The sequence below is a fragment of the Arachis hypogaea genome, chromosome 19 (assembly GCF_003086295.3).
Source record: "Arachis hypogaea cultivar Tifrunner chromosome 19, arahy.Tifrunner.gnm2.J5K5, whole genome shotgun sequence".
Lineage (NCBI taxonomy): Eukaryota > Viridiplantae > Streptophyta > Magnoliopsida > Fabales > Fabaceae > Arachis > Arachis hypogaea.
In genome coordinates, this window is record NC_092054.1 from 32,498,578 (window position 1) to 32,507,774 (window position 9,197).

At 39.4% G+C, this 9,197-nt stretch overlaps 1 non-coding gene across 1 annotated transcript; it reads right to left on the reverse strand.

Moving 5' to 3' along the window:
- Positions 1-3,812: 3,812 nt before the first annotated feature.
- On the reverse strand, positions 3,813-3,919 carry LOC112780988 (small nucleolar RNA R71). The gene has a single exon (XR_003191790.1). It is a non-coding gene; the product is annotated as a small nucleolar RNA R71 (small nucleolar RNA).
- Positions 3,920-9,197: the final 5,278 nt, after the last annotated feature.

Sequence of the window (9,197 nt, forward strand, 5' to 3'; positions counted from 1 at the left end):
CCACTAACGTTTGCGAAGCAAAGAAGGCCTACGTTAGTGGCCACGTTAGTTACACTAATGTGGACACTAACGTGGGCAAAAATCTCACTCAGCAGCCTGACCATGCCCTCTTCAAATAAGAATAACTTGAGCTACATAGCTCTAAATGAGGTGATTTCAGTGGCATTGGAAAGTAGGATTCCAGATCTTTCCAAGCATATATGGCACTACATGATGGACACTAAATTTAAGGGAGAAAACCTGCCCTGAAAGTGCAAAGATGAACACGGTATCAACCTGTAGTAAGGCCAGCTGACCTCTTCACCTTCCAAGAAGTGTAACTCGAGTTGTAGAGCTCCAAATGATGCGCTTCCAAAGGCTATGGAAAGTAGACATCCATGGCTTTCTAATAATATATAATAGTATGGGATGGACATTAAGTTTGAGCTCCAGAACCTGTAAATATTAATCCCCTGAACGCTAACGTTATTAGCACTCACTTTTGCCAATAACGCCAGTGACTGTGCCGGCGACCCTATCCCTTTCAAAGGAGCATAACTTGAGTTACAGAGGTCCAATTGAGGTTATTCTAGTTGCGTTAGAAAGCTGACATTTAGAGCTTTCCAACAATATATAATAGTCTATAGTGGGCATCTGAAAGAGCTAGAGATCGATGGTTTAGAGGTCATAGTAAACTCTCGTTGTAAGTATAGTTACTAAACTAAGAAATCAACCTTTCTTGCAAACGTTTTGGTTGTCACAAGTAACAAACCCCTAAATAAATTGATAACTGAAGTATTCAAACCTCGGTTCGTCTTCTCAAGGAACTGCAGGAAAGTATGTTCTTATTATTGGTTATAGAGATTGTAAATTGGGGTTTTGAGAATGAGGAGGGAATGATTTAATTAGCAAATAAAGTAAATGAAGAACAAGTAATTTAAATGGCAAGTAAAATAAATAAATGACTGTAAATAAACTTTTGGCAAGGTATGAGAAATTAGAGGTCCTATCCTAGCTATCCTTATCAATGATGATGAGAATCGAATCTTAATTCCACTTTGTTAACCTTTACCAAGATAAAGGAAGGTCAAGGGGTTAATTGGTTTGATCTTCGAATCCTATTTATTTCCTAAGAAAAGATTGAGATTATTGAAGTTCATTTAATTAACAAGATAACAATTATCATTCATGTTTGAGTTTGATAACTCCTGAGTTACTGATTTCTTAACCAAGACCAAAAAGGAGAGAAATAAATCTACTGGAATAAAAATGCCTTCATATGGGAATAACAATAATGTAAATAAAAGAAAGCAATACTAAACTGAAATACCTCAAATAACATTAATTCAAAAGAGTAATCTGTAACATGGAAGAATTCATAAATCAAATTGCAAAAGTAAATAAAAAGGGAATATTGAACCTGATAAAAATATAATCCTGAAAGCGAATAAAATCCTAATTCTAAATCCTAATCCTAAAGAGATAAGAGAGAGGAGAGAACCTCTCTCTAAACTAAATCTAAACCATGAAAACTAAACTAAAGTGGTCTCCTGTCTGAATGGATGCATTCCCCCACTTCATAACCTCTGGTCTATGCTTTCTGGACTTGGATTTGGGCCAAAAAGGGCTTCAGAATTCGCTGGGAGCGTTTTCTGCAATTTCTGGTGCGTGGCTGATAAACCACTATTTTATGGTTTATATTGTGTTTAATTGTGTGGTTTTAGCATGATCCCTACCCACTTATTCATTAATTTAGCATGCATTTATATTTCCTTTCTGAAATTATTACATGATTGAAAACTGCTTCCTAAAGACTTTTAATTATGCATTTTAATTCTCCTTTATTCCATTCGATGCCGTGATCTGTGTGTTAAGCGTTTCAAGCTTTATAGGGCAGGAATGAGTTGGAGATTAGAAAGGAAGCTAGCAAAATGGAAGGAACACAAGAAATTGAGGAGATAACCAGTGAGAAGTGACGCGGCCGTATGGCTCACGCGACCGCGTGGAAGAGGAGAAATCGCAGTGACGCGGCCGCATGACTCATGCGACCGCGCGGATTGGAAAAGCACAAGCGACGCGGAGGCGTGGACGACGCGAACGTGTGGCAGGGAAAAACGCGAATGATGCGTCCGCATGGATGACGCGATCGCGTGACATGCGCGATCTGCATAATCTGCAGAATTCGCTGGGGGCGATTTTGGACCCTATTTTGACCCAGTTTTCGGCCCAGAACAGTAGACTAGAGCCAGAGAACATGCAGAAACCAAGGATATCATTCATTCTACACAGTTTTAGTTTTAGATCTAGTTTTTACTCCTCCCCTAGGTTTTCTCTCTAGACATTCATAGTTCTTAGGATTTACTTTTCGATTGCTCTTTGCATTGGGACACTGAAAAGAGTTATTACCTCATCAAGACTTCGTCATTCTAGTTCGTTTTCTTTACTTGGCTTACTCTTCCATGTTCTTTGCTTTGTTTAATTTTACCATTGGAATATCTTTTTGGATTATTTAATATAAGGATTATCTTTATTTTTAATTAATTATTTTAATTTTTATTTACAATGTCTTTCTTTAATTCCTTTTCATATGCTATGAATTTTACATTCACAATGAGCGAGTAGTTCCCTAACTTGATGGGGAGTTGATTGAAGGGAACCCTTGAGTTGGAAAGCTTAAAAGAAAGATTGTAATTGGGTTTATGGTTGGATTGCCTTCTAGTCACTAACACCAATCTCTTTTAATTAAGTGGATTGCAACTTGTGAACAGACGTAGCATTCCAACTTGTTTGACTTTCCCTTACCTAGTAAAGGATAACTAAACAGGACAACTTTTAATTGTCAATTAATCTTGAGAGTATTCCAACAATAATAGGGATTCCAACTAATCAACTCCCACTCAAGGATTTTATTTACATTATTCAAATTCTCCAATTTAATTTCCTGCTTACTCAATTCAAACCTTTTTTGAAAACCTCTGATTAATAAAATAGCACACTTTTTTGTAACTCGTTGGGAGACGACCTGGGATTCATACTCCCATTATTTTAATTTTAAATTTCTGTGACACCTTTCTAAATTGATAAGTGGATTTCTGGCGAGTTAAGAACTATACTTGCAACGTATATATTTTAACAATTTCTAATTTGCCAATTTCTGCCTACATCAATTTTTGGCGCCGTTGCCGGGGAGTTGCAATAGAGTGCTAAAGTTATTAATTAGAATTTATTTATTCGCATTTTATTTTATTTTGCTACTATGAGCTGCATGTTTCTTTCGTCAAATGACGCGTTCACTTCCTGATCCAAGCTTGCCAATATTCGATCCTGAAATTGAAAGGGCTATTTCGCGAATAAGGTGAGCTCGGCGTCGGTTAGTCCTCTCTGAGGGCGGATCTGAAACGTCAGTTGAAGAAGAAAATAGCCCCCGTTCTACTGATTCGGTTGATTCACGTGCAGACGACATGGCAGAACCTAGGAGAATTACTATCCAGGAGGAAGGAGCCCCTGATTTTACAATACAACCGTTTCAAGCGCATCACCCAGCGGTGGCTACAGATTTTGAAATAAAGACCGCACTGCTCAATTTGATGCCCAAGTTTCATGGCTTACCTGCTCAAGAGCCTATCAAGCACCTGAGAGATTTCCAAGCAGCCTGTTCTACTGTCAGGCGTGATGGTGCAGATGAAACTTCAATTTTGCTGAAAGCTTTTCCGTTTTCTCTTGAGGAAAAAGCAAGAGAGTGGTACTACACTCAACCCCTAGCAAATGTATCCAACTGGGATACACTCAGAAAAGAATTTTTGGAAAAATTCTTCCCATCTGAAGTTACTGATAAACTGAGGAAAGACATTTCCACGATTGTTCAAGATGACAATGAGACTCTCTTTGAATATTGGGAGCGCTTCAATAATCTTCTGGAAGCATGCCCCCACCACAGGATTGACAAGATAGTGTTACTCAGTTATATCACACAGGGCATGAGGCCCCAAGATAAGACCACATTGGAAAGTGCTAACAATGGGTCTATGAAGAAGTACAAGACCACTGATGAGGCATGGCAATTGATCAGCGACTTAGCTGAATCTACTAGGAACCACAGGAAGAAACAAGGCCGTTCAAAAGCCGTTGCAGAAGTATCCTCTAGCAGAGAGACTGCTGCTCTAGCTCAAAGTATCTGTGAAATGACCAACTTGCTGAAGAAGATACAATTGAATCAACAACAAGTTCAGCAAGCTCAACCTTCTCCAGCACAGCAAAGCCAATAGTTAGTCCCACAGAGAGTCTGCAGAATTTGTGCTGATTATAGCCATTATACTGATGAATGCCCGCAGCTCCAGTAAGAAGACAACATGGTGGCATCCACTCATAACTTCTATGACCGCCCCAACCAAGGATACAATCAAGGTGGAAATCATAACCATGGATGGCAGGATAATTCTAACCAGAAATGGAGGGACAACAGTAACAGAGGAGGCAGAGATAATCAGGGAAATCAGAGGTGGAATAATAACAACAACAGGCAGCAGAATCAACCTTACAGAGCACCTCACTTGAGGCAATCCCAAGGACCACAGAATACCCAACAACAGACCTCTCAATTTACTCATCTTTCTTCATCTCCTAATGAAGAGTTACTACAATCTTTTGAGCAAAAACAACAGACCATGGAAAATAACATTATGAATAACATTAATGCCAGTCTGAATGGTTTGGCCTCTACTTTGCAAGCTCTTGTCTCACAGATTGGATCAATGAAAAATTCCAGTAACCAACTTTCGAGCTCCACTAGAATCCCCTCTCAACCATTACCCAATCCAAAGGGAGGCATTAATGCCATCACCCTAAGGTCCGGAACCACACTGCAGGAGAGGAATCAGGAGGAGCCAAGCTCACCAGAACACGCCTCAGCTGAAGAGGTAGTAGAGATAGAAGATGTTGAAGAGGAAGAGGACATACAGGACATAGCTGAAAAAGAAGAAGCTCAACCACAGGAGGAAGCACCAAAAGGCACAGACACTATAGAAAACACCACTCCCATTCCATTTCCACAACTTGCAAGGAAACCCAGGAAGCAGCTGGAACCCGATTCCAAGATGGTAGAAATATTCAAAAAGGTTGAGGTAACTGTCCCTCTTTTTGATGTTATTCAATAGGTACCTAAATATGCAAAATTTCTAAAAGATTTATGTATACATAAAGACAAATTAATGAATTGGAAACTATTCCTTTAGGTAGTTCCATATCTGCTTTAATGGGAGGATTACCCGAAAAGTGTAGTGACCCAGGTCCTTGTATAGTTAGTTGTACTATTGGTGGTGTAGTAATTTATGATTGCATGTGTGATTTAGGAGCATGTGTTAGTATAATGCCTTTGTCTATATATGATATTTTGAGGCTCCCTCCCTTAAAAAGGTCGGCAGCTCGTTTTGTGTTAGCAGATAAAAGCATTATTACAGTGGCTGGAGTTGCTGAAGATGTTTTAGTGAACATTAAAGGGCTTACATTCCCCACTGATTTTTATATCTTGGAGATGCCCCATAATGACTCGGATAATCCATCATCAATCCTACTTGGAAGACCATTCCTGAAGACATCAAAATTCAAATTGGATGCTTTTTTAGGAACATACTCTTTTGAAATAGATGGCCGATTAGTAATCTTCAATCTGAATGGAGTCATAAACAACCCTCCAGAAGATCATTCTATCTTCCAGTGTGATGTCATAGATGAAACTATAGCTGAAGTTCACAAGGAAGAGTTAGAAGAGAGGCACACTGGACAAGGTCCAAGTGTGGGGACCCTCTTGACTGACAATGAGGGCACTTCGGCATTTTCACAAGCTCTAGACAATCCAGAACCTGCCCATGATTAGAATTTGGAATTGAAACCCCTCCCTCCACATCTTAAATATGCTTATCTTGAAGACGAGCAGAAGTTTCCAGTTATCATTGCAAGGGAACTCACTTCTCAACAAGAAGAGCAGTTACTTGATGTGCTGAGAAGGCACAAGAAGGCAATTGGGTGGAGTTTGGCAGACATAGTAGGCATCAACCCTCAAGTATGTGAGCACAGAATATTTTTAGAAGAGGGAGCAAGACCAGTCCGTCAACCCCAAAGAAGATTGAATCCCACTATCTTCGAAGTTGTCAAAAAGGAAGTGACCAGACTGTTGGAAGCAGGTATCATCTATCCCATTTTAGATAGTGAATGGGTTAGCCCAGTACAAGTGGTGCCCAAGAAGTCTGGAGTCACTACAGTGAAGAATGAGCATGGAGAGCTCATAGCAACTAGAGTTCAGAATGCTTGGAGAGTCTGCATTGATTACAGGCGTCTCAACCAAGCCACCCGTAAGGATCACTACCCACTTTCATTCATTGATCAAATGCTGGATCGCCTGTCAGGTAAATCACATTATTGCTTTTTAGATGGTTACATAGGTTATTTCCAAATTCATATAGCTCCTGAGGATCAGGAAAAGACCACTTTTACATGTTCTTTTGGGACTTATGCTTACAAGAGAATGCCCTTTGGCTTGTGCAATGCACCAGCTACTTTCCAATGGTGCATGATGAGTCTTTTCTCTGATCTTATTGAGGACTGTATGGAGGTTTTTATGGACGATTTTAGCGTTTATGGTGATTCTTTTAGCCTTTGCTTAGATGGATTATCTAGAGTATTAGATAGATGTGTTAATACAAACCTTGTATTAAATTTTGAAAAATGTCACTTTATGGTAAAACAAGGGATTGTACTAGGACATGTGGTATCTAATAATGGCATTTCTGTAGACCCAGCAAAGGTGAATGTTATTTCTAGTTTACCTTACCCCTCCTCTGTGAGGGAGGTCCGTTCGTTCCTTGGCCATGCAGGTTTTTACAGGAGATTCATAAAGGACTTCAGTAAGGTAGCACTTCCCTTGTCTAGATTACTGCAGAAAGATATTAAGTTCGAGTTCAGTGAGGATTGCAAACAAGCGTTTGATAAGCTGAAGACCACCCTGACTCAAGCTCCAATTGTGAGAGGGCCAGACTGGAGCCAGCCGTTTGAAATCATGTGCGATGCTTCCAACCACGCCGTAGGAGCAGCGCTAGCTCAGCGTGAAGGTAAGGATCCTTTTGTTATCGCTTATGCGTCTAAGACTTTAGACGCTGCCCAGTCCAATTATACTACTACTGAGAAAGAGCTTCTTGCTATTGTTTTTACTCTGAATAAATTCCGAGCTTATTTACTTGGTACTAGAGTAGTAGTGTATTCGGACCATGCAGCTTTAAAGTATCTATTAGCTAAAAAGGAGTCCAAACCAAGGCTTATACATTGGATACTGCTATTACAAGAATTTGATTTAGAAATAAAGGATAGGAGTGGTAACCAGAATTTAGTGGCAGACCACTTGAGTCGCCTTGAGCACATTAAGGATTTAGATGTAGTTTTTAGAGAGAGAGGTTCTCTCCTCTCTCTTAGGATTAGGATTTAGGATTTCTCTTAGTTTTAGGAGTGCCTCTCAATCCCAGGTTCAATGTTTCTTTTATTTATTTCTCCAATTTAATTTATGAATGTCCATGTCAGATTTAAGTTCTTTTGTGAATGCAATTCGAGGTATTTTCAGATTTAATTTTGCTTTGCTTTATTTATAAATGCTTTTAATTTAATTTAGATATTTTCCCTTTTGGCTTTGGTTGAGTCATTGAAGACACTTGAGTTATCAAACTCATTGTTGATTGAAAATTGGAATTCTTCAAGAATTAATTCGGGTTCCAATAACTCTAACTTTTTCCAAGAAAAGACTAGGACTTGAGGAATCAGAATTAATTCATCCACTTAACTTACCTTCATAGTTAGAGGTTAACAAAGTGGGAGAAAAATCCATTCTCATCACAATTGATAAGGATAACTAGGATAGGACTTCCAGTTCTTATACCTTGCCAAGAGTCTATTTTATAGTTATTTATTTTATTATCATTCAATATACTGCTTCCTTACTTTCAAAACCCCCAATTTACAAACTCATAACCAATAATAAGAACATACCTCCCTGCAATTCCTTGAGAAGACGACCCGAGGTTTAAATACTCGGTTATCAATTTTAAAGGGGTTTGTTACTTGTGACAACCAAACGTTTGTACGAAGGGATTTCTGTTGGTTTAGAGACAATATCTACAACGCGACTGTTTTTAAGAAATTCTTTACCGGAAAGCAGTATCTGAGGTAGTCCCTTGGTATGCACCTGTAGCTAATTACCTAGTTAGCCGCACATTTCCTCCAAACTTTTCTAAGCATCAAAGAGACAAGCTGAAAAGCGAGTCTAAATGTTATATATAGGATGAATCATATTTATGGAGATGTGGCGCTGATCAGGTAATTAGACAGTGTGTGCCTCAATCAGAATTCCAATCTATTTTAGAGGCCTGTCACTCATCTGAGAGTGGAGGACATTTTGGCCCTCAAAGAACAGTTAGAAAGATCTTAGACTGTGGATTCTGGTGGCCTACTCTTTTTAGAGATGCTGCTGAGTTTTGTAAATCTTGTCTCCCATGCCAAAAATTTGGTAATATATCCAGGAGGGACGAAATGCCTCAACAAATTATGCTTTTCTGTGAAATTTTTGATGTTTGGGGCATTGACTTCATGGGCCCATTTCCAAATTCTAATGGTTATTTTTATATATTGTTAGCAGTGGATTACGTTTCCAAATGGGTGAAAGCAATTCCTACCCGCACTGATGATGCTAACACTGTTGTTTCCTTTGTGAGAAACCATATTATTTGTCGCTTTGGATCACCACGGGCAATTGTGAGCGATCAAGGCACCCATTTTTGTAACAGGAGACTAACAGGATTAATGAAGAAGCATGGGATAATTCATAAGGTTGCGACAGCATACCATCCTCAGACCAATGGGCAAGCCGAGGTGTCAAACAGAGAGATAAAGCGTATCTTGCAGAAGATAGTCAAACCTCATAGAAAAGACTGGAGCACCAGGCTACAAGATGCACTCTGGGCATATAGGACAGCATACAAAACACCCATTGGGATAAGTCCTTTCCGCTTAGTTTATGGAAAAGCTTGCCATCTCCCAGTTGAAGTAGAGCACAGAGCCTTTTGGGCAGTCAAGGAGTGCAACATGGGAATTGAGAAAGCCGGAGCTGAAAGGAAGTTGCAACTGCAAGAACTGGAGAGCCTTTGCCTAGAAGCTTATGAGAACTCAAGACTATACAAGGA